The 23849-nt window shown below is 32.9% G+C and overlaps 1 long non-coding RNA gene across 1 annotated transcript; it reads left to right on the top strand.

The window, feature by feature from the left end:
- The first annotated feature begins 821 nt into the window (after positions 1-821).
- Positions 822-6208, top strand: LOC123528605 (uncharacterized). The gene is made up of 5 exons (XR_006682007.2): positions 822-1301; positions 1996-2065; positions 2462-2562; positions 3037-3104; positions 4240-6208. It is a non-coding gene; the product is annotated as an uncharacterized LOC123528605 (long non-coding RNA).
- The last annotated feature ends 17641 nt before the right edge of the window (positions 6209-23849 follow it).

Here is a 23849-nt window from a genome sequence, read left to right as displayed (position 1 = left end):
AGTTGGCAGTTACTTGCAGAGAACAGGTTTGTACTGGTACAGAATCCAGGAACACTGGTTAAGTTAACTGCCTGCCGTTACATGACTGAAATACTGTTGAAAAACGGCGTTAAACCTAAACAAACAAACAATCAATCAAGAATTCTATGTCATCAAGCATAAATGCAAAAAGCTATAACATACATAATAAAGCTGAAAACCTCTGTAATTGAGCTAAGCGCTAATTCTTTATTCTCATATATTACTTTTCTAAAATCACATCTACAATTAACCACATGTCGGCAAAATGTGTCATTTTTGTGCACATGTCTTTACAGATTAAATAAGTCCGGACTATATGTCGTGCGAGAAGGGCCTTGAGCGCTTACGTGGAGCGCATTTACACGGATTTTGCTGCTCACATAAATATACATATAACTTTACCATAAATATAAGTGTAAATTTTTTATAAACTCCTTAAGAGCTACAACGGCCACTAGACCGTTTCAAGATAATGTCCCAGAACAATAATAATGGCCCAAACAGGACACCGTAGTACTGCCGTTTATGGTTACAAAATGCCAAATGATGAACAGAAACAGGAGGTTTCAAAATGTTTACAATCTGAGCGCATCGATTCCTCAGTCTCTGTTTCGGGTACATCTACATCTCTGGCAATGTCAAAGGTATTTAACATTACAAATTCAGAAATCCATTTTCACAGGAGTTCTGATTAAAACAGACTGCAAGCATTGTGAAATATGTCACGTAAGTCACGTAAAGTAGAACTTTTGTTTTTCCTCTCACAGCATAGTAACAACATTTGCAGATTATATTCGGCTGTTTTATGTCCGTTAAAAGGAGGGTCAAAGATTTACAATAATTAAAAGGTGTGATTATAAATAATTTAAGCGGATTGGCTTTTTATGAAACTATAAAATATAAATTCACGATCACTGCTTGAATTTATCTATATAGATTCACAGTGACCTGTGACATTTGACATTTCAGGGCCGTAGGAATAGGGGGTCCAGGGGGAGACGCCCTCCCCCGCCAATAATTTGACCGATTATGGTAATTATCTTAGCAATGTTTTGACAGCGAGTCAATTTTAGCTGATTTTCATAATGTGTGTCCCCCATCCAAATCTGAAATGCTTCCTACGGTCTAGGCATTTACCTAGAGCATTTTATTTTCAAGGGAAATAATTGTGGTCTGACTATTATTTTGAAAATCACAGTTGAGATTTTTTTATGTGTGCACCGGTACAGTTCTGCGGGGAAGCGAAAGTTGCTGGAATTTTGTCTTCTTCTAAAAACAAGGTAAATTGACAGTTTTTGTTGAAATATATATCTGATAGCTGACACAGAGGAGAATGTTTTTGTTTATATCCATCTTACAGATTTTTTTGAAAATGAAGAGAAACAGGGGGAATTCTGTAAATTTCTTCTTATATGCAAATGAGCTGAAAATGTATTGAAATGACTAGATCAGAAGTTTATGCCTTTCCAGTAAGTTTTTCCCTACCTTTGACGATAGTTATTAAAAAGTATAGATATCAACCTCTTTGCTGATATTAGTACCCAAAATTTTCAGCCTGTGAATATCTGTGGAAATTTGGGACTTCCTTTTTTTGCAGATATAAATAGATCTAAGCTATATTTAGACTAAAGTTTTTTTCAGTATAACAGCATGTAGAGAACCCTTACATACAGTCAAATATTCTTGATATTGCAAGGAAATATAATGCATTTTTCAAGTGCTTGCTGTTTCTTATGTTGTGCATACTTGATATAGGTCATTGTCAATGTCAGCTATCGATCATTATACTGACATTTGAAGTTGTTTTTTTTTTCTAAATTACCTCCCTTATATATGCATTTTTCTTCATTCATTTTATTGATAATTACTTCCCTTTATGTTTAGCAAATATTCTCAGATTGCATTTAATTAACTCCCTTTATTTAACATGAAAAATTCTCATGTGTGATGATTATTTGTATATTTTACTTACAGTGTCTGATACATGTAGTTGCAGTCTGTCTTTGGAAGCTGTAGAAATAACAAGAAAGAGGCTGACATAGTGGTATAGTTTGTTATATATGAAGTTTATTGATGGCATTCATGATGATTATATCATTAAAGTACAACATACATTGATTTTCTGACAGCCATGTGTTATTACATTTGAACTGAGGCTGTTTAATAATCAGGTTCATGATACTTTTTTTAATATACATTGTATACAATAGTTGCATTATTTTTCAATATTAATTGCAGCTTTATAAATTAGAACACTTCAGGTTCATGTTTGATATAGTTTATCAATGATTATAATTTTAATCATACAATGAGTTATGAGATATTTTATTAATTTTAATATATTTAGATTAATAAATGTAAAAAGTCTGTATTAAATGCATAGGTCATCTTTTGTACAAAAATAAAGGAAAAAAAAATGTTGTATAATTTTCATTTTCAGTTTTGGTAGGGAAAAGTTTGAGTATGTACATGTACAATTGTTTGACCTGTCTTAACCTGTGGCAGTCCGATAAGATGTTACCATTATGAAAAATGCAGGAGGTATTATGCTTTTGTATGTTAAACAAAGGTCTCAAAGCATTTATATGCTGTATGGCTACATTCTTGCTTCTGAAATAACTGTACAAGACAGCTATTAGACTGACATTCCTGACAAGATGTGAACCTTCTGGACTTTATGTCAGCCTGGCATAAACATTTCTTTCCTGTATTTTTGTGTATCCCTCAATTTACTAAGTACATATCTCCATTCAAAATAATGATAATAGATATGGTTTAGTAATAAATGTGTGATAGCTTTGTAATGTCAATATTTCAAAAAAATAGAATGAACATGTACTTTGATAATAAATATTGAAATACAAATTTCAGTATATTGTATCAGTCAGCAAAAACATGAAGTACATTTGTATCTTTGTATTAAGATAATTAAAACAATTGTATTCAAATGATTTGACACTGATTTTATGTTGATTTCCTAGAATGTGTGTGAATTAATGTTTTACAATATTTCAGAACTTGAAGACAATGGTTAGTGCAGAAGGGACATAAAAGTTATGATAAAAGTAACATATATAAATAAGGTAAACTATTGTGATAAAAAGACATGGCCAGTGCTGCACATCACAAAGGCAATATTTGAATTTAATTTTTTGTCATGAGTTCTGTAAAGCTGATTTTGCAATATATATAAAATGATTAGGATTAATTTTTTTACTGTGATCTTTTTTTTCACATGATTTTGTCAAGACGGACAATTTGTTCATTGGAATAAGATAGTTAAAGGCGGCATTGTGTCACATAAAATATGTCTGCATAGTTGCCTAACATTAAATGTCAAATTGTAAACAAGGAAATTCTAAATTTGGAAAATCTTTTGTTGTTTTTCTTCATTTAGCTCAGTTGAAGGAGATGAAGTTTGAAGCAATTTTCACAGTACAACCTCTCCAGAGTAGCTCACTCTGAAGCAAAAACCTTTCTATAACAACATCATGAGAATTTCCCTAAGCTGAAATATAACTATCAAATTTACTTCTCCAGAACAACAACCTCAAAATAACTAAAATATTTGTATATCCCACAGGGTATTGCTCTACAGAGGTTGCACTGTACTTATAATATCTATTATTTCAAATGCTTTAAGAAAAACAACACTTTCAACAAGGGGAAAAGTGAACATATATTACTTATAAGGTGAAGTTTTGGAAGTTCTTAAGTTCATTGTTTTTGCATTCTATATAAAAACACTTTAGGTAGTTTATCATTATTACATCATATACTAATCAGAGGTTGTAGGTTGTTGTTGGAGCTTTTAGGTGAGATCATAGGTGAACATCATCAGATTTATCTGTTTATTGTTTTCACCATTTTATTGAATATGTACATTGAATGTTATAAAATATGCAATCTTTTCAAACAGTCCTACTATATAGACAGTCCTACTATATAACTTGTCATTCAGTGAATCTAAGTATATGTAAAATTTAAATAAAGCAGCAAGCCAAGTAGCAACATAATCTTGCTGCTTAAAACAGCTAATTCCTTAGACAAGTTGAAATTAGACAAAATGTCAATTTGTAGAGTTACCTGACTTGCTGCTTGATAATATATTTCTAAGATTAGAATATCTTCAAATGTCTAAAAAAATGTTATAATTGTTTTAAAAACTATCATGTTTTATTCTCTTTATGTAATAAAGTTTTACATTTGTATTTCCAGAAGTGCTACAAGGGTGTTGTCATGTGAAATGGAATTTACCCCAACTGTGCTGCATGATGTATATTCAAGTGCGAGACAGTCATGTACCAGCTGTAAACTGAGATGGACCCATATAATAAATATGTTGATTTTTCTATGTATTACCATCTGTACAGAATGTGTTCATGACAAGACTGTATACATATATTGTTAAATCATTTTTTATTTCCATTATTGCATGCATGTAAGAAGCAAGCATTTAACAATTACATTCATAGAAATGTTAAAATGTGATCAATCTAATTTAAAGAAACACATTTAATTGGACTTTAAGGTTTCATAGTATTTGTGGTGGAGATTGACCCAGTCATTCAGCAACTTGTACTGTCTGTGTGTCATTTCTTGTATGTTATAGTTTTCTTAATAATACATTAAATGTCAAAGTTATGGTAAGATTAACTCATTCATCACTTGTAGATTAATGTTAAAGCAGTTCAACATTTTACCATAAGTTAACTAATATTCTATTTAACCAGAGTTGTCACATATTTTCATATAAACATTTGTATAATACAGTCTAATCTAATCTACAAATGATGTTCCACAATTTTTTAGTTATATTTTATGTTGATATTTTATGTTGTTTTCATGTCTCAACATATAATTACTAACATCAAAGAAACGTATGTATTTTACAATTTGGTTGGTATAAATGGTTGTTTTGTTTATATATATTTTTTTCCATCCAGGAGAATAAAGAAATATACATTTCAAAATATCTCATCATTCCAGATAAGTACACTACATAATCAAGATAAAAGAAATAAATTTGATATACATTCTTTGTAGTATTTACTTCTTTAGGTATGTTGGACTGAAATGGAAATAACAACATACTTTAAATTTTTGTAGTAATAAGTTAATATGGGAATTATTAACTTAACTTAACTTAAACAGATTTTATCTCACTGTTATGCCATCTGAGCTTTAACAGTTTTCAACATTGTCATTGGCAACAAGGCTCAAAATTATTTGTTGTGTATACCTTACATTCTTTGACTTTGACTTTGACGAAAATCCTCAACTTCATCCGCAGGCGGACATCGTGTTGAGTGGGAGGGGTTAAAAACTGCAACGTGCTGTACAATTTGTGGGTGTCGGTTGTTCCCAAAATAAACTCATTTATCATGTGTGATAAATGCTTTTATGGTATTCTTTAATATAATTTATGCTTTTCATCTTACCATGGATTAAAAAAATATAAAAATATTTGTCTGATAATATAATATAAGAAAGCTTATTTGAGATAAAGGGAGGTAATTCCATAAAAGATATGTAGAATGTAGATAATAAATATAATGAAGGGAGGTAATAAAATATTGTGAAGTTATTAGTCTTCATTTCTTTGATGAGCTAATTAATTGTTTTACATTTTGGTTTATTAACTACAAGTATGACCTAACATGTGTACCTGTCCTGAAGGTAAATAAGAAAGGTTGTTTGATGTCCTTGTACTGTTAAGTTGTTCCTGTATTTGTTTACATTCCATGTCTGAATGAAATGAAGAAACAGACTTTAATGAGGGTATCCCGGGAAAATACCTAAGTTTATTTTTATATCAGCAAATTTGATGAGATAGTCATTCAGGAGTTGTCTATCCTATTTCCAAAAATGCTATGGGGACTAAATTTTTTGGAGTAAATATCTCTTTTAAAAAATAACACACAGCATTTTAATATTGTATATATATTATCTGATGCACTTAGCAATATATATTTGGAGTCAAAATGTTAAAAATTCCGGTTTTAATTTTTTAGTTACAATGTCTATACGGTCCTGCATTTTCGGATGAGTGTTTATAAGTAATATATTATAAGGTTTTCAAACAAAGTAGAAGCGTCAAGTTATTGCCTTTTTAATTGACCGGCATCAAAATAATTCATCTTATAAATAAACGATTATTATTAATTATTTTTCTGAAGAGGTCAAATCTCACAGGTCAGAGTTGTCCTATAGTTTGAAAAATGTTAACAGTTTAATTTTGGTTGACTGAACATGAATAAAACTTTATTTCGCATTCAATGTTGTTTTTCTGTATCATAACTCTAGCTAAGGTACGAATGCACGTGCACAGGTTAGTAACCAAATATGAAATACCTGTGCACGTACACAGGTTAGTAATCAAATATGAAATACCTGTGCACGTGCGCAGGCTAGTTACCAAATATGAAATACCTCTGCACGTGCAAACTCGGGCCAAACAAAGAAGCAGTTGTGTAACATTGGGGATTAGTTTTAGATGAATAAAGAAGTCGAACCATGAAAGATAGAAAACATACTTGACCTTTTCCAAAAATCTTTCTCGTGAAAAGCAAAAATAATATAAGTGCATTTCTACTTTGATCGAATGTTTTACAATATAACGGTTAATTCATGCCAAATTATAAGAGCAGTTTGGTGGCAATATTACTACACGAGAAATTGAAATTATGTCTGAAGTCCTAAGCATGCGGCTAGGCCGTTTGTATGTCACGGAGCAATACTAGGGTGAAGGTAAGCGTCTCAGGTTCTTACGAAGAGCAGAGAAAAGATGAGTATTAATTAATTACTCTCCTTATCACATAGTTAACACTTACTGAATAATTGAACGGTCAAAATTATCGCCCGATATTTGGGCGATAGTTTTATTCAATTCGGGTGGATTCCGTCCAACCGGCCTGAAAAAATCCACGAGAAATAATCGGTGAGAAATAATTTATCCATTTAACAGAATAAGAGAATAAACTGATAAAAAGGTTTGCTTCTATCGTATTTGCATGCGCTAATTAAAGAACTGGGTTAGTCATGCATATTAATTATTCTAATATGCTTGTTTCTACATTTAAATGGCGTCACATTAACATGCGATGACGTCAATGTCATTGTTGCGACCAAGAAAGAGCGCTACTATATTTTTACTACTGTTTCAGATAAAGAGCGTATTAGAATCGAAATAATAAAAAGAAAAATACTGTTTTACTTGAATTAATTCGCTCAAATTCGGTTATACGTCGGCAGACCAATTTATTAATATACACCATCGAGAAATTATTCCGCGGACGTATAACTTCTTTTTCGAGTATTAATAACGTTAAAACACGTTTTATCTATACAATCTTTCTTAAATGGAAGTAGCCCGGAAACATGCAATACAAAAGGTAAAATACGAATTTTTTCTGCCTTTTCGTACTTTTGAAAAGCAAGCGGTTTGATTAGCAGACTTTATACAGGTTTATAATAAAAAAACAAATATCAAAATTGGCGCAATTTAGAAGCATTATGACAAGTAGACCGGCGCACAGCTGTATCAAAGGGGCGGTGATCGAAGAATTTTTCAGCGTTTTTTAAAATGAGGCTGTCGACCGATTCAATTTTGCGTATATTTGACTTAAAAATAGTAAACGAAATCGTTGCTGTTTCTTAAATAAATGTATAGACAAAGATGTTAATCTACTTGATATACGTGTCTTTAAAATATACATGTAGCAGATTTCATATAGGTCTTAGTGCAGTTTCATAATGGATAATTTAACTTTCATAACTTAAAATAATTGATAGAAATTTTAAATCTAACAAAAGACACATTCTAAAGATTTTTTTTCAACAACTTATGTGATTATTCGTTATCATATAAAAAATGATGTCTATTCTATTTCAAACGTAATAATCAAAATGAGAAAAATCTCATTCGTTGTACTAAAATCTAGTCTAGGTTTCAATTCGACTATATCAGGTATTGTTGGGAGTCAGTGGTACAGTGGTTAGCAGGTTGGACTACAACGCCAGCGGTCCAGGTCCGATTCCCGGTCGCGGCTGATATCCAGACTAGTGCTCAGTGTTGGGTGATTAACTTAAACTGGTACTGTTTCCAGCAGTATCGGCCTAGACTGAATGCTGGGGAGGTAAATATGACGCCTGCCGTTGGCTCGGCTGGAAATAAGTTGTTCCATTCGTTCCTGGTGGGGACTTTCGTCGACTACCCACGATAAACAAGAAACTTTACTTTAACTTTCAAATGTACAGCGGGATTGCAAATTGTCTGCGAAAGTTCAATTTATGTCAAAAATAACGAGAAAGATGTTAAAAATTGCATATAAATATTAATCATAAATATGTAACAACTTAAAATTAAAATCTTCGCACAATTTACCTATTGAGCAAACTCCATTTCCCCACAGATTATTCAATTCCTTGATGTAATCATTCACAAAATAATCTGCCTTTGCACAGTATAGACTTAGGTAGTCCATATCCGTGACTCCAGTTACCTCCCCTATCGGTACGTCTGGTGAAAAGTACGTCATCAGTTGGAGTGAGATTAAGGGTACACTGTAGTAAAACAATTACATTTTGTTAATTTAGTTTAAAGATAGTTAATTTTTAAACAGTAATTGCAATATTTACAATTCATGATACATGGTACAGAAGATATTAATGCCTGACAAAGGATCAGAGCCGAAAGTAACAGTTTATAAAGGTCTTCTCCTTCAGTAACATATTGTTACAGGGACAGTACGACAGAGTTTATGATCTGGTCTGAAATATTATTTTTAAGCAGTATACTGTAATTTATTTTAGCGCTTAATCAAAGAACTGAAAATTGGAACATTGTCAATAAAGGGATACTAAATATACGAGGAATCTTTCAAAATATATGCCACACTTAATTTACCCATCATACAAAACTTTTTTACTATGATAAAACAATTAAGTATTGTAAAAACTGACTTTTAAAATCGGTCGTAGAAATCTAGCGGTGTGCCGTAACCATGGAAACGGCTACTGAAGCTGGTAATCGCGGAAAGTCAAAAAACTTTCTTGTGTCATATTTCAAAAGGTTGTAGTATTAGAAACTTGATTTTTTCAAATTTTCATTAAGTTATAAATACCTATCGTTCGCAGTGATTATATTCTAATATCTGATTTAATTTCTTAATTGTCGTCAGCACGTGCAATTTTAGTAATAAGCACGTGCATTCAGTTGTGAACCAACAAGTGCCTTTCTGTAATCAGAAAATGCTTTCTGGACTTAACTGCAACTATTGCTGATTTTTGGCTTGAAAATGTTGTATAATACGTATGCAATTAAAATTCTAAAACTTTTGATACGTCAGTTTAACTTCATTATATATATTAATGCATCGGGTTACATGCCATATAGGCTATTAATTCACATTCTTTTTCAATACATATGGACAATAAAGTTTATTAATAATGCGTTAAATATCATCTTGGAATATTTAATAGATATTATATGACAAACAACAAAGTTTATTTAATTAATTGTTGGAAAACATGTAAATAAATTTGTTTTTGTGACATTGCCTTTTGTTAGCTGTCATTAATGTATAGATACGCTTAACATATTATAATGCATGCATACAATTGTTCCCCTTTTCGTTGATATTTTTACTATTACTGTTACGAAATAAAATATTTTAGATTTGATACTTCTATAGTTTTAATAATTAATCAAATCACCGGACTTTTGGAACCATTATGGGAGTAAACGAGGCCTAGAGTTAAGGCTTCCAGTGTGTGTAGAGCGGTTATAGTTGAAACATACATGTATATATACAGAGACAAGACATTTACGAGCGGTTCTACCAAAGTGATGCTTACGTACATGTAAATAACAATAATATTTTGCGTATTTCTTATCTTCGGGTTGGGTTTTATTGTTACATTGTTGAAATCTCGTATTATGCAATACACTTTCCGGAGATGTCATGACCATTGGTATGTTTTCAAGTACTTTATATATACATGTATATTGTATATAGACCAGATGGAAACATAAAAGGAAAATACGATGTTTTTGAAAGAGTATGTCTGTATTTCTTTCATGCACACTTGTAGACGTTGTAGTAGCAATATACATGCTCTGCATGCGGTTACGAAGAAAAAAGGAAAACATACACATGTTAAAGTGACAGTTTGCAAAAGGATGGTCAGCAAATGTTATCTTTATACATTTTCACTCCGGCTCCATTGCTTCAATAAGTCGCATATTTCTAGTTATTTTATATACAAAACACTTTACAGTTTATTGACAAATTGAAAAACAAAATGGCATCTAAATGATCGTTTTACTATGATAACTCACATTCTAAACATTGAAAAAAAAACATACCATAATCTCGTTTTAAAAAGCAAACAAAACGTAAGTATAGGACAATGTGTAAGGTCAAATTTCAAGTGTTAATGAATAACTGCGGATTGCCAAACCCAGAATCCCCCACCCCCACGCTCTACCACTTACTCAAATTAGGCAACTTGAATAAATCCTAGACGTCTCCGTGCTAGGATTTATTCTTTATTGCAACATTGTGAACAATGTGAAGTAAGTGTAAACACATCCTTACTATATCCTATGGGACTAAATTTTTCCCAATTTGGAACATTTACACGTCAAAATTCCCAATATTGGGGGTATAGGCTATGTTCCCAAAACAGAAAGAAAAAACCCTGGAAATGGTACAAGGTTACATTCTTCATTTGTTTCATATAAACAATTAAATCTTGAGACCTCATTTTTAATGCTTTACAGCATTTCAATGACATAAAATCACACACACATATATATATAGCCATTAAATATAACATGTCTTCTCACCAAAAATGAAAAAAATATACATATTTAGATGTTAGGTTACATATATTAAAGAAATATTATCTGTCTGAAAAACATCACCATCTGAAAATACTCCCATAAAATTTGTCATTTAGCGATAACCCGTCTACATGTAGACATAGAAGTTCACAGTGAAAGTTATCTATATCTTTTCTCAATACAATAAGCAATACAGCTAAACCAAAGCTATAATTGTTACATCCTTATCTGACTCATATACATGATCTCATCACCAACAAGGAACTACATTTTGAATTGCAAAAACAGATTATCTAACATCATCTTACATGCTTGGCGAACTTCTGTTTTCGTAACACTGGGGCTCATTGTCCCTGCGCAGTTAATGGGGACCGATGCGTTATGCTAACTGCCAAATGCTAAATAAGAAGGTGTTAATGCTAAATGGCAATAGCTTATTGTTAATGTCACACACTTAATGCTAAATGCTACATACAAAAAACTATAGTCCGTATACAAAATGCTAAATTTCATAAAATATCTACATGCAGCAATTATAAGGCAGAGACTGAAGCACTCATGAAGGCAGTCTGAATGGTTGAAGACTCGGCAGAAGAAAGCTCCTCAGTCGACTTTCTCACATATGCACTGTCTGTTATGGAGTTCTGATCGACAATAAAGCTCCGCACTAGCCAGGAGAATTAGAGCCCGAGTATAAACTGCAAAGTAGCACTTCAGTGGACTACATCCGTTGTGGACTTGCAGGCAATGAAGAGGCAGACAAACAGACTAAGCTAGAAGCTCAGAACAACCAACAAAACCTGTGTGTTACAAGAGCAAGCCACCATCATCAAGACACTAACGAGATCAAGGATAGACAAAGATGCTTTTCATCTCCTTGAACAAGCTCGGGGCACAACAAACTCAATGCTCACATGCACAAGAAATACAGACTGGCACCATCGCCATCTTGTTCACGTGGTGAGGAAGATCAGACTGCGGAGCATATACTCCGAAGATGTTAAAGGCATGATCATGAGCAAGCTGCGACTTGGCCGATAGATACCTCAATGCACCAGAACCTGTATGGAGGCATTGAGGATCTGCGGCAAATCACAGGTTTCACCAAGGCTACTGGTCCGACAATGTATTTGCAAAAAAGGAGAAGAAGATAAAAACAAATTCTTTTTGTCGAATGATAAATGGTAATTTTCAAATTATCAATCTTTGTAATCTTTATCTCTTCAACTAATGAATGTAACTTTTACTCATTTGGAAAAAATAAATGTGCTGCCTGTCTAATTTAAAGCAACAACGTTGCAGATGTTACAGGGACATGGAACCGAAACATTTTGCTGTAAAATGTTTATTATATGATAGACTAAGATATGTAACAGAGGAAAAGTTATGTAACGAAGAGCAATGATTATATAACTGATATATTCAGCCCTTTATTTCAATGGAAACTTAGCAATGAGCATTTTGACATTTATTGTTTTAACAAAAAAGCATTTGTCATTGACAATTACCGTTCGAAAGCCAACATTTGAAGTTAAGCAGTTCGTAAATACTAGTAGCATTTTTCATTTTGCATTAACATTTTAGCAGTGGCCACTGCGCATTGACCTTCCATAGGCATATCGCATTTGGTATGTTGCATTTGATATAAAGTATTAGACATTTTGCATTAAGTGATTGACATTTAACATTAAGTATTTGGTGTTTAGCATTAAGTTATTTGCATTTTGCATTAAATAATTGTCATTTAACATTTGGCTATATTCATGGCGCACCGGCCTTCAATACATATCAAATGCCATATGCCATATCCTTTGTGCTAAATGCCTATAATTATTGCCAAATGACAAATACTACTCGTCAAATGCTTTAACTTTGTGAGTTAATAATCTGTATCCCTTAAACTAATGACTGTTACTTTTAATCACGTAAAAACATATGAAGTTCTATCAGCCTGATTTGAAGCAATAACATGTTCTGAGGGTTATAAGATAACATGATCGAAACTTTTCACTCTAAAATGTTAAGAAATATTTTTAAGAGAGACAAAGTAATGTTACAAAGGCCAATGACTATTTACAAGATGCATTTATACACTGATATATTCAGCTCTTTCTATAAATAAGTACTTTGCAATACGCATTTGGCATTTATTGTTTCGTATTTGCAATTAGCAATTATAATTGATTTTTTGACAGTTACAAATGTACCATTTCACAGGCAATATTTAAAATTAAGCATATAGCAAATAACATTTTGCAACAACTTTTTGACATTTAGCATTTGGCAATTAGCATGGCACACCGGATTTCCATAGCCTTCCCATTGTACTTAATAAATGTCATTTCGTTTTCAAAACATTTTGCATAAGGTGTTTGGCATTTAGCATTGTTATCTGATATTTAGCAATTGACAAATAACATGGCGCACCAGGTTTCCATATAAACATACATGTACATTTATTTTATTAGCATCACTTTGGTAGAACCGTTCTACACACACTGGAAGTCTTTACTCTAGGCCTAGTTTACTCCAGTTATTGTATCGCTTAATTATGGAGAGAAGTCCGGTAATATGATTAATTATTAAAGTGATAGAAGTATGAAATCTAAAATACTTGAATTCGTAACAGAAACAGTAAAAATATCAACGAAAATGATAACAATTTTATGCATGTGTTATATGTTAAGCTTATCTATACAATGCTGACGGGCAACAATGTCACACACACACACACACACACACACACACACACACACAAAATATATTATATATGTTAAATATTCCAAGCCGAGATTCAACGAGTTATTCCCTAACTTCATTGTCCATGTGTATTGAAAAAGGAAGCAAATGAATAACGTACATGACATGCAATCCGCTGCATTAATATATAAAACAGTGTTAAACTGACGTATCAAAATTTTTAGAATTTTAATAGCATGTGTATTGTACAAACTTTTCAAACCTAAAATTAGCCATAGTTGTAATTATGTCCAAGAAACATTTTCTAATTAAGAGAGGTTCCTTGTTGATTCACAACTGAATGCACATGCTAATAAATAAAATTGCACGTGCTGACGACAATTAAAAAATTTAATTAGATATTTGAAATATAATCACTGCAAACGATAGGTATTTATAACTTAATAAAAATATGAAAAAATCAAGTTTCTAATACCATTACTTTTTGAAACGTAACAAAAGAAAGATTTTTAGCTTCCGCGATTACCAGATTCAGTAGCTATTTCCATGGTTACGGCACACCGCTAGATTTCTACGACCGGTCTTAAAACCTCCATTTATTGCCGAACTGTATTCTTATTAGGCGAAAAAGTTTTGTATGGTGGGTAAATTAAAATCCTTACGGAGGGCCCGTACACACGAAAGCTTCTTCAGATAAAAGTGAAACAAGCACACATGTGGCTAATGAATGTGTAAGTTGAAAGTGAGATAAGCAGAGGAAGAAAGAAAATGCATTAAAGGGTAGAGATTCATTCTTGTTAAAGTTTGGCCAGTGTTCTTTGAAAGGATGAATAAGTACGGCTGTAATTTGTGAGCGTGACGTGACATTTCTTACTCTGATCTTAATATCTTAATGTTCTTACTTAAGAAGTGTAAATCGAACAAAGCCAACACGTAGAGGTAGGCTAAATACGAATATTGACCCCGGGTCAGTGGACTCATGAAATCAACAGAATTGTATAAAAGTCATACACTCTTGTTAAACAATTGGTTTCCTTCATTTTAAGCCAATACCCGAATTAAAATTTTCCTTGATAAGAGCTAAATATTAAAGTTCAGGTTGTATCTGTTCGTTTTGTTATTTCTTCAGAGGAAATAAATATTGCGGAAAAATGAATTAGACTAAGACCTATAGCAGATTTGAGTCAAAATTAGGACCCCGAGTTTTGGCATACAATTGATGCTAGGATGGTTCTAGAAGACCAAGCACTCAACCACTTTCAAACATAAGTACAGAAACGGCCAGAAACGCTAGCCGTGAAAATCGGCATTTCTCTCCAGGTCGGGACCTGTAAGAAATTCGAGTTTTGGGCTGATTTTGGCAACCCGGATTTTTTGCTTGCATTTCATGCTAGGATGGTCCTAGAAGACCAAGCACTCAACCACTTTCAAATATAAGTACAGAAACGGCCAGAAACGCTACCGGTAAAAATCGGCATTTCTCTCCAGGTCGGGACCTGTAAGAAATTCGAGTTTTGGGCTGATTTTGGCAACCCGGATTTTTTGCTTGCATTTCATGCTAGGATGGTCCTAGAAGACCAAGCACTCAACCACTTTCAAATATAAGTACAGAAACGGCCAGAAACGCTAGGTCGGGACCTGTAAGAAATTCGAGTTTTGGGCTGATTTTGGCAACCCGGATTTTTATGTTCTCTCGTCTCGACCAAAGTGCTTTTTCAAAAACCAAAATAAGTTATAGAAGATAGAAATAAAGTTTTTAATGTTCACCCTAAAAAGCTATGTGCTTTTTCAAAAACCAAAATAAGTTATAGAAGATAGAAATAAAGTTTTTAATGTTCACCCTAAAAAGCTATGTGCTCTTAATCTATTTGAATGAAGACTTGCATTTTCCATTACTGCTCATGAACAGACTCAATCAAACCGAGTCTGCAGTTTTCACTGTTTGTCTTGTTCTCGGTGCTTCCGAAGGATCTACTTTTCAGATTTTATTAGTAATACTATCTTTATTTAATTGATCCAAGTCTCTCGGAGATTCGCCATTTTGAAACGTTTCCACCAAGTCTTACACACTTGTCTTTCTGTATTTTTATTCATCGAGGCCAGCCCTCACTTTGATTATTACAAAATTCTCCTGATAACAATTTCATTTGCAATTATCCCTGAAAAAAAAGAAAGATTTTTTTTGGTTTCCTTATACGTAACAAAGTAGCAGACGCACGTTACCATTAAAGTTGCATTATGCGCATCTTACTGTACATAGTGTGTTTTTGGTGAATGTTTTATAAAAAAAAAACAAATTTGGGTTACTGTGCATTTAAATCTGTTAAACTAACGATAATGCCGTATAAGTATTTGAAGTTGATGCTTTAGAAATAAAGAAATCGGACTAATAAAATAATAGTTATTTTCTTCAATCTTCTACACAGTGAGCTCCCTTACCTGTACTTAGAGATTTCTGTAGCTGAAGGGAATCAACTCAAGTGTGCAGTTTTTTGTAAATAAATGATATGATTATTATACATAAAATAATTTCTAGATTGTAAGCTAACAAAATAAAGGTTACTATGAAGAGTTAAATTTTCTATGTATCGTTCGTAAACTTTTATTGGACGTGTAATAAAATTTGTCAATGGTCCCTTAGGCTAAATCACGAGCGTTAAAACGACAGCACTGATGAGTGTGTGTGTGTTCGGGTTTAACGTCTTTTTCAACAATTTTTCAGTCATATAAACGACGGTGTCTACTTGTAGCAGTGAGCACAATGCCCAACTTTATAGTGCTGCCTCACTGGAATATCACGCCGTAGACACGTGACATGATACCCCACCCAGTCACATTATACTGACACCGGGCTGACCAGTCCTAGCATTACCCTCTTAATGCTGAGCGCCAAGCGAGAAAGCTGCTAGTACCACTTTTTACGTCTTTGGTATGACGCGACCGGGGATCGAACCCACGACCTCCCGCACTCGAAGCGGACGCTCTACCACTAGGCTACCGAGGCGGTGACAGCACTGATGAGGCTATTAATTCGGATCACTTGACGAGAGCGAAGAATGTGGTCCAGCGGTAACACTGTTTGACTACAAAACCAAGGATCTAAAAATACTACCATTGAGATAATAAGTGTATGGATGCCTTACAGCTGGCACACTAAAGCAGAGAGTTCTGTATCTTGATCGATCCTCCCACTAAAATAATACATTTTTTTTCTTTATAACAGTTATGCTTCTGACACCTCTCACCTGGGTCATTATTTATTATTATTTTTTTTTTTTTTATTTATTTATTTTTTTTTTTTTTTTTTTTTTTTTTTTTTGAAAGAAAGGTCTAAGAATAACAAAAGGATGGCTTGAATTAAAATGATATAGAAATGCATATTTGTTAGTCTTTTTTTTTCTTTATAAAAACTTATGCTTCTGACACCTCTCACCTGGGTCATTATTATTATTATTTTTTTTTTTTTTTTTTGAAAGAAAGAAAGGTCTAAAAGGATTGCTTGAATTAAAATTATATAGAAATGCATATTTGTTAGTCTTTTTTTTTTTCATTATAAAAACTTATGCTTCTGACACCTCTTACCTTGGTCATTATTTTTTTCTTTGAAAGAAATGTCTACTTTATTGTGAAAAAGGTACTCTTTTCTCCTACTACACGTATCTGCTATAAAAAATTCTAATTGTCCCCTACTCAACATAAAATGACAAAGGTCAATAAGAAACTTGATGTTTGAGTAAAGGGATTTTTATCGTATTGGGGGGATTTTGACTACTCCATCATTTTTACCAAGGGGATTTTGATCATCCCATCATTTTTGCCAAGGGGGTTTTGACTATCCATTGAGGGGATTCTGAACACCTTATTTCTGCTGAGGGGTTTTTGACCATCATGTCATTTTTCAGGCAAGGGGGTTTTGACTGAGGGGATTTTGAGCGTCTCCCAAATAAATACTAAAAAAAAAAGTCTTGCAGTCTTCAGGAGGTGTCGCCAGTATTTTCTATCGGTGGCAACTATAAACTAGCTCACACACATATACACGAGCACACACGTATGTGCATCTATTGATTATTGCAAGACTTCATTTTAACAATAAGTTAATCACATTTTATTTTTTTCGTAACACTTATTTTCTCATCTAAAAGTATATGTTTTAATTTGGTTTACTGGCGCCAAACCTAATTTTTGATAGACTTGTAAAAGATGAATGCCAAAATTAGAAGATTAACAACAGTCATGTTGGACATGGCCATCCCCGCATGTTACGTTATCATAAAATAAAGTTTAACGTTGATTATCTTAGAATCCTACTGATATTCTTCGTAACGTTAGAGTAAACAATAACAACATAAAAATATTATTTTAATATAGAAATATACAAGAAACATTGATACAAGTACAGCGTAACTTGAAAGAATCTTGAAATCGAATTGGTAACATAGATAATGCATTTAATCTCTCTACTTCGTTGATCCACCAATTCATATCTCAGTAGCAACTAATACATGTTGGAAAAAGTCGAAGTACTAGTGTTATTCAAAACATTTTAATACTTACAAGCTCACAAACAAATATGTCATTTATTCAAAATATCGCAGTTGAATAAGCGGGTTAAATAAAATAATAAGGAATAGTTTAAATGTTAACGTCGAGCCATATATCGATAAACCTTTGTACAAGTAAAATGGATGCAAATAATATCATTTCTTGTCTGAAAAAAATGAAATTTAATGAAAACTGTGGAGGAGTCACACATAGAATCTGATAGATTTTGAAAATAACTTTAACAAGTACATGCTAGCACGCCTGTTAACCCGATATGAATATGATACTCTAAACTGCTAGCTTATCAAAGGCCGTGGTATTGTAGATAAGAAGCTGCACCAACGGCTATATGACATAAAATTTTATGATTATAAATCTATCAGTAAATGAAACATTAAAACGACTTTATTGTCGAAAATTAAAAATCACAAATTGGTTCAGTGTTCAGTCAATAAATAAAGTAAAAACAGGACACATGAATTGTCAAATACATGGACCAGATATTTAGTATTTAATGGAAAATATTATTTCATTTTAATTCAGTTATGATTTCCTTTTTGACATGACTAAACATAATGTCATATATCAATATGACATAACATTAACCACACACGCGTTCGTAAAAAGAGTGTTGATTATTTGGAAGAAAGCAGTTTTTAAACCTTTTTCGTCATATTAGTCTAACTCTGGAACTTTAAGGTATAGTTTCTATATGAATAGATTCTACATTGTATATAATTATTATTATGTATGTATGCATATTTGACTATAATAAATAAATAAATAAATATGTAAATATAGTTTTAAAATATTCGATTATTAGACTTAAAGTAACTGAATCAAGATTACAGTGTAGGAATGTTTCAAGGTTGTAACAACATTTTCTGATTGTTTTCTCAGTTTACGATGCCAAAAGGACTGTGGTTTTTAGTGTGCTGTGTGTTTCTGATGTTCATTTGTTATCAAATGAATTTCTTCAAAGTCAAAGGTAAGTGTGCACATTTTTAGTTAGCCTGACTCCCTGGCTGCATGGTTATTTCTATATAAATACTAGAAACATTTTATATTATTATAAGAAAATTTTAAGCCTCTAAAATAACACAGTTTTATTTGATGGCTGATGGCTATGTTTAGGGCCAGGGGCAATAAAAATGTCAGTGTAGAATCAACCTTCTAAAGTTACTTGCCTCTTAATGAATAAAACTGATATATGTAAATAAGAACAAACATAGGGACGGGAGCCAGTCTAATTTTCAGTTTTCTTTTCTTTGTTTGCAAACAAAATAATGAACTGAAAAGTACCAACAGTTTAACCCTTACCCTGATTAAAAAAGGTTTTATACTTTATTAAAGTCTCTTCCAATACAGTGTCATAAAATACACAACAAATATTAAACATACAATATACATGATTGGCAATTCTATGTCTAGAATGACAAGAGACGTTAGATTAAAAATACATTACAAATTACACTATAAGAAATATCTTTACACATACATTACATAGTGCACCAAGATACAAATTTTATCATAATTGTATTTACACGATAAAAGATAGATAACCAATGCTGATCAGAATATAAGAACTGCCATAAAAATAAGTAGTTAAGACACTGAAGAATGTAAATCGGGGCCCTAATGCGCTAGATAAGAAGCATTTTAATATACAACGCATCATCCCTGATCAGATCAGGGGTGATCAGATTAGCATCGATTAACTTATTATTCATAAAACATTATTGTGACATTATTTACAAATAAATAAAAGACGACGTTGCAAAATATTAAAACAGGTTTTGGCACTATAACATATCATTTCATCTTTGGTGAACAAAAATTTCAATTGATCAGTTTTAGACATCGTACTGAAAGAGCTATCAACAGTATTTGCCTTTGCAAATTTTGATTGACGCAAGTCATCATACAAAAAGCAATCAAGAAGAACATGGCTCTCATCTTCAATATTGCTACAGAAAGAACATTTTCGTTCCTGTACGCCTAATCCTTCATAATGCCCAGTTTCGATGCGTATTGGAGCGATGCCACAACAAAGTTTACTAAACGCTTTGCGATGTCGTGGAGACATAATAAGTTTACAATACCTTTCTGCACGATATTCGCTTTTAAATAACCGATAAGTACGCAACTTATTTCCACATCGACCGGAAGAACCTGTAGCACTATTCAAAGATTCAAGCCAATCTGAATAATGATTGGCCTTTAAGTTTTGCGTCATTAAGTTGACAACTGTTTGTTTAGGAATAACAATACTGATATCACAATACTGGGGAACACCACAACTAGTCAGCGTAGACTTTACATAAAAAAAACAGTTTTTACACGACCTCTTTGCCCAAAGTGCAACCCGCTTATTTATCCTACTCTCATGCATTTTGGACATTCTAGCCAAATGGATAGAAATGGATTTCCAATGTCTTACATCTGGGGATACCCAACCCATTTCGCACTGTACCGCTATGTTCGGCGTGTATCTACCGACACCTAAAAAGAACCGCATCGCACAGTACTGAACCGCGTTAATACACGAGTATGAACGGTATCCCCAGATTGCAGAACCATAACTGACTATTGGCCAAACTGTAGAATCATACAAATGAGTATACACACTATAAGGCAGGCCAACTGATTTACATTTAGCGATTAACAGACCCAGGGCACGACTTGCACTTTGGGCTACCACTTTTGCAGTTATGTTATCATCGAAGTTTTCATGTAATAATAAACCCAAATACATATATCTACCAACAACCTGTAGTATATCATCACCACACATAAAATACAAGTAGTTCTGTTAACAGACAATGGTCGAAAATGCACAATTTGACTTTTACTGCAATTGATATACATATCATTGATGTTGCACCAATCATGAAGTGCATTAATCAAAAGTTGTAAATCTGAGTCATCCTTTGCTAACAAAACAATATCGTCTGCATACAACATGTACAATAGTAAGCATATTTTCTCAGATCCATACTCAACACCAACATTTAAAGACTTTAAATAAATTGCTAGATCGTTTATGTGCATGTTAAATAAAATGGGAGATACTATTAGTTACACTGCTTGTTGGTGACAGGATACGGGATATACGCTGTCGAGGAAATCCATATCGGGCGAGAGTGAAGCTTGAGCCTGATATGAATTTTCGAGACAGCGTATATCCCGTACCCTGTCACCAACAAGCTGTGTAACAATTTTATCTTGCCGGAGCTAATTAATAATCTGACTTGATTCAAGAACGCCAGCGATGCGGCAGCCATTTTGTTTCAATTAAAGTTCATATCTGAAATATACTTGCAGGATATGGAATATATCCTGTCTTAGCGTGACGTCTGTTGACCAACAGAAATGCAAGAAACTTGTAGGAGGCAAGATAAAATGTAATATACAACCCTGACGCAAACCCGACTTAACATTTAACCAGTCGGTATGTTTAGAGTTTACTCTAACACATGAATATATTGGATTGACAGTCAAGCGTGTTACCACTAGACCACCGGCCAACCTGGGATCCTTAGAAACATTCACAGCGCTATTAGTAGACAAGGATTCAATCTTTGCATTCAAAGTCTATCTCCGACTTCCATTCGTCTCTAAACGACCCAATCGCCTCCTTAACGTCCGAATCCACAGCCAAGCGAATACGGTTTATCTCCAGAGACACACGCTTGTCCAGGACCTGTGAAATCTTATTTGCAAGTCGTTGCTCTAAACCCGACTCAACTTTTAATGTCTGTAATGGCAAACAGCGCTGACCACGATCTACACCAATCGCAGAATCAGCCTTATCCAGCATGATAAGAGCTAAAACAGCTAGTGCAACTTTAAAAATCTTTCAAAATCTATGCCATACTTAATTCACCTTTCATGCAAATCTTTTGACCACGTTAAAGTGTTACAGATTGTTTGTTTGTTTGTATTTAAGTTTATTTATAGTCGCCACCCGTAACCCATACGGGCGACTCCTCCAGAAAACTATTAGTAATCTTAGTGGAAAAATAGTGCAAGATTCATAAGACGTTCCAATTAATTCCAGAAGCTTCCACGGTTCTTTTGCGTACCAGGTGTAAAGCACTGATACACGGGACTCTTATCCCATTCTTGTCCCACTTTAGTTGGAGAAACGGGGACTCGAACTCACGATTCCCGGTTTCGTAGTCAAGCAGTGTTACCACTGTACCACTGCGCCAACTCTAGCGTTACAGTAAAATAAAATGTCGCTTTTAAAATGGGTGGTAGAAGTTAAGCGATGTGAGTTACCATGGCAACGGCATATTAAACAGATTATGTCAGAATATTTAGATTTGTTAAAAATCGTCTGGAACGAAACAGGCTGAATACTTGGCAATTAAATTTTACACACATGATAATCATATCAATACGTATCGTATGAATTTAACATAACAGTCTATCGTATGAATTTTACATATAAGTTATGAGTTTAATATAACAAGTTTATCAATTCCTATCGTATGAATTTACCATATTAATTATATTAGATTCTACAATTTAGATTTAACAAATAAGAATTGTTAAGAGTAGATTTCTCGCATTTGCAAAGTAGGCCCACAACAAAATAAAGCTGTAATGCAAAACTATTACAGACGGGTTGCTTCAAAAATCCAACAAGAACATTTAAATTTTATGCAAAATATAGATTGTGAGTGAGTGATCATGAGTGAGTGAGTGAGTTGGGTTCGACACAAAGTCATATATCGCCGAGAAGAAGTCATATTGTAAACGCCAACTGTAAAGCATAAACATATAAAATTTATGTAAAAATGTAAAACATACCTAAAAATATCCATGTAAAAATGTAAAGCACACTATGCATAATGTAAAGCATATCTAAAATCATCCATGTAAAAATATAAAGCATTTCTAAAATCATCCAAGTCAAGGCTATTAAGTAATGATTTTGCTTTCTGGTAAAGAAAAAAGCAACTTAACAAACTGGTGCGTTTTCAAAGTCCATAGTAAGATCACAACAAAAGGTAAAAGGTCAAGTGAATTCATTTTCTCTACAAGGAACTATTTTTGCCACTCATGTTACTTTTTTAATATAAACTGTCAATATTCACTGAAAATCATTAATTTTGAGAAGTAAAATAAATGCTTTTAATACAGACTTATAACATTGTTGAACATCAGCTTCACAACTTGTTTTTCAGAGGATAGATATTTTTTTAAAAGAGTGATTCGTCATATGCATAACTATTGCTGGTTAAAATCCACAGAGGTCATTTTATCAAAGTTATAAACAATTGTTTATACATTGTCAATATTACTCACAGTGGAAGATGTGTCTTCGAACAAAGAGTTTATTTATATCGTTAAACAAATGGGGTGCTTCCCATGAATATAATATTAATATTTGACATTTTTCTAGAACGATATCTAGAAGCATTATGACAAATATTACATCTGATAAATGCCATTTTTTCATCAGGAAAATGCATACACAGCATATTATTCTGTAGCACTGAAAATCATTAATTTTGAGAAATAAATATACTCACAGTGGAAGATGTGTCTTCGAACAAAGAGTTTATTTATATCGTTATACAAATGGGGTGCTTCCCATAAATATAATATTAATATTTGACATTTTTCTAGAACGATATCTAGAAGCATTATGACAAATATTACATCTGATAAATTCGAATTTTTTCATCAGGAAAATGCATACACAGCATATTATTCTGTTGGTACG

This window comes from Mercenaria mercenaria, chromosome 13, assembly GCF_021730395.1.
Source record: "Mercenaria mercenaria strain notata chromosome 13, MADL_Memer_1, whole genome shotgun sequence".
NCBI lineage: Eukaryota > Metazoa > Mollusca > Bivalvia > Venerida > Veneridae > Mercenaria > Mercenaria mercenaria.
Note: the sequence above shows the minus strand (reverse complement) of the source record. Positions and strands in the feature narration are given on the sequence as shown.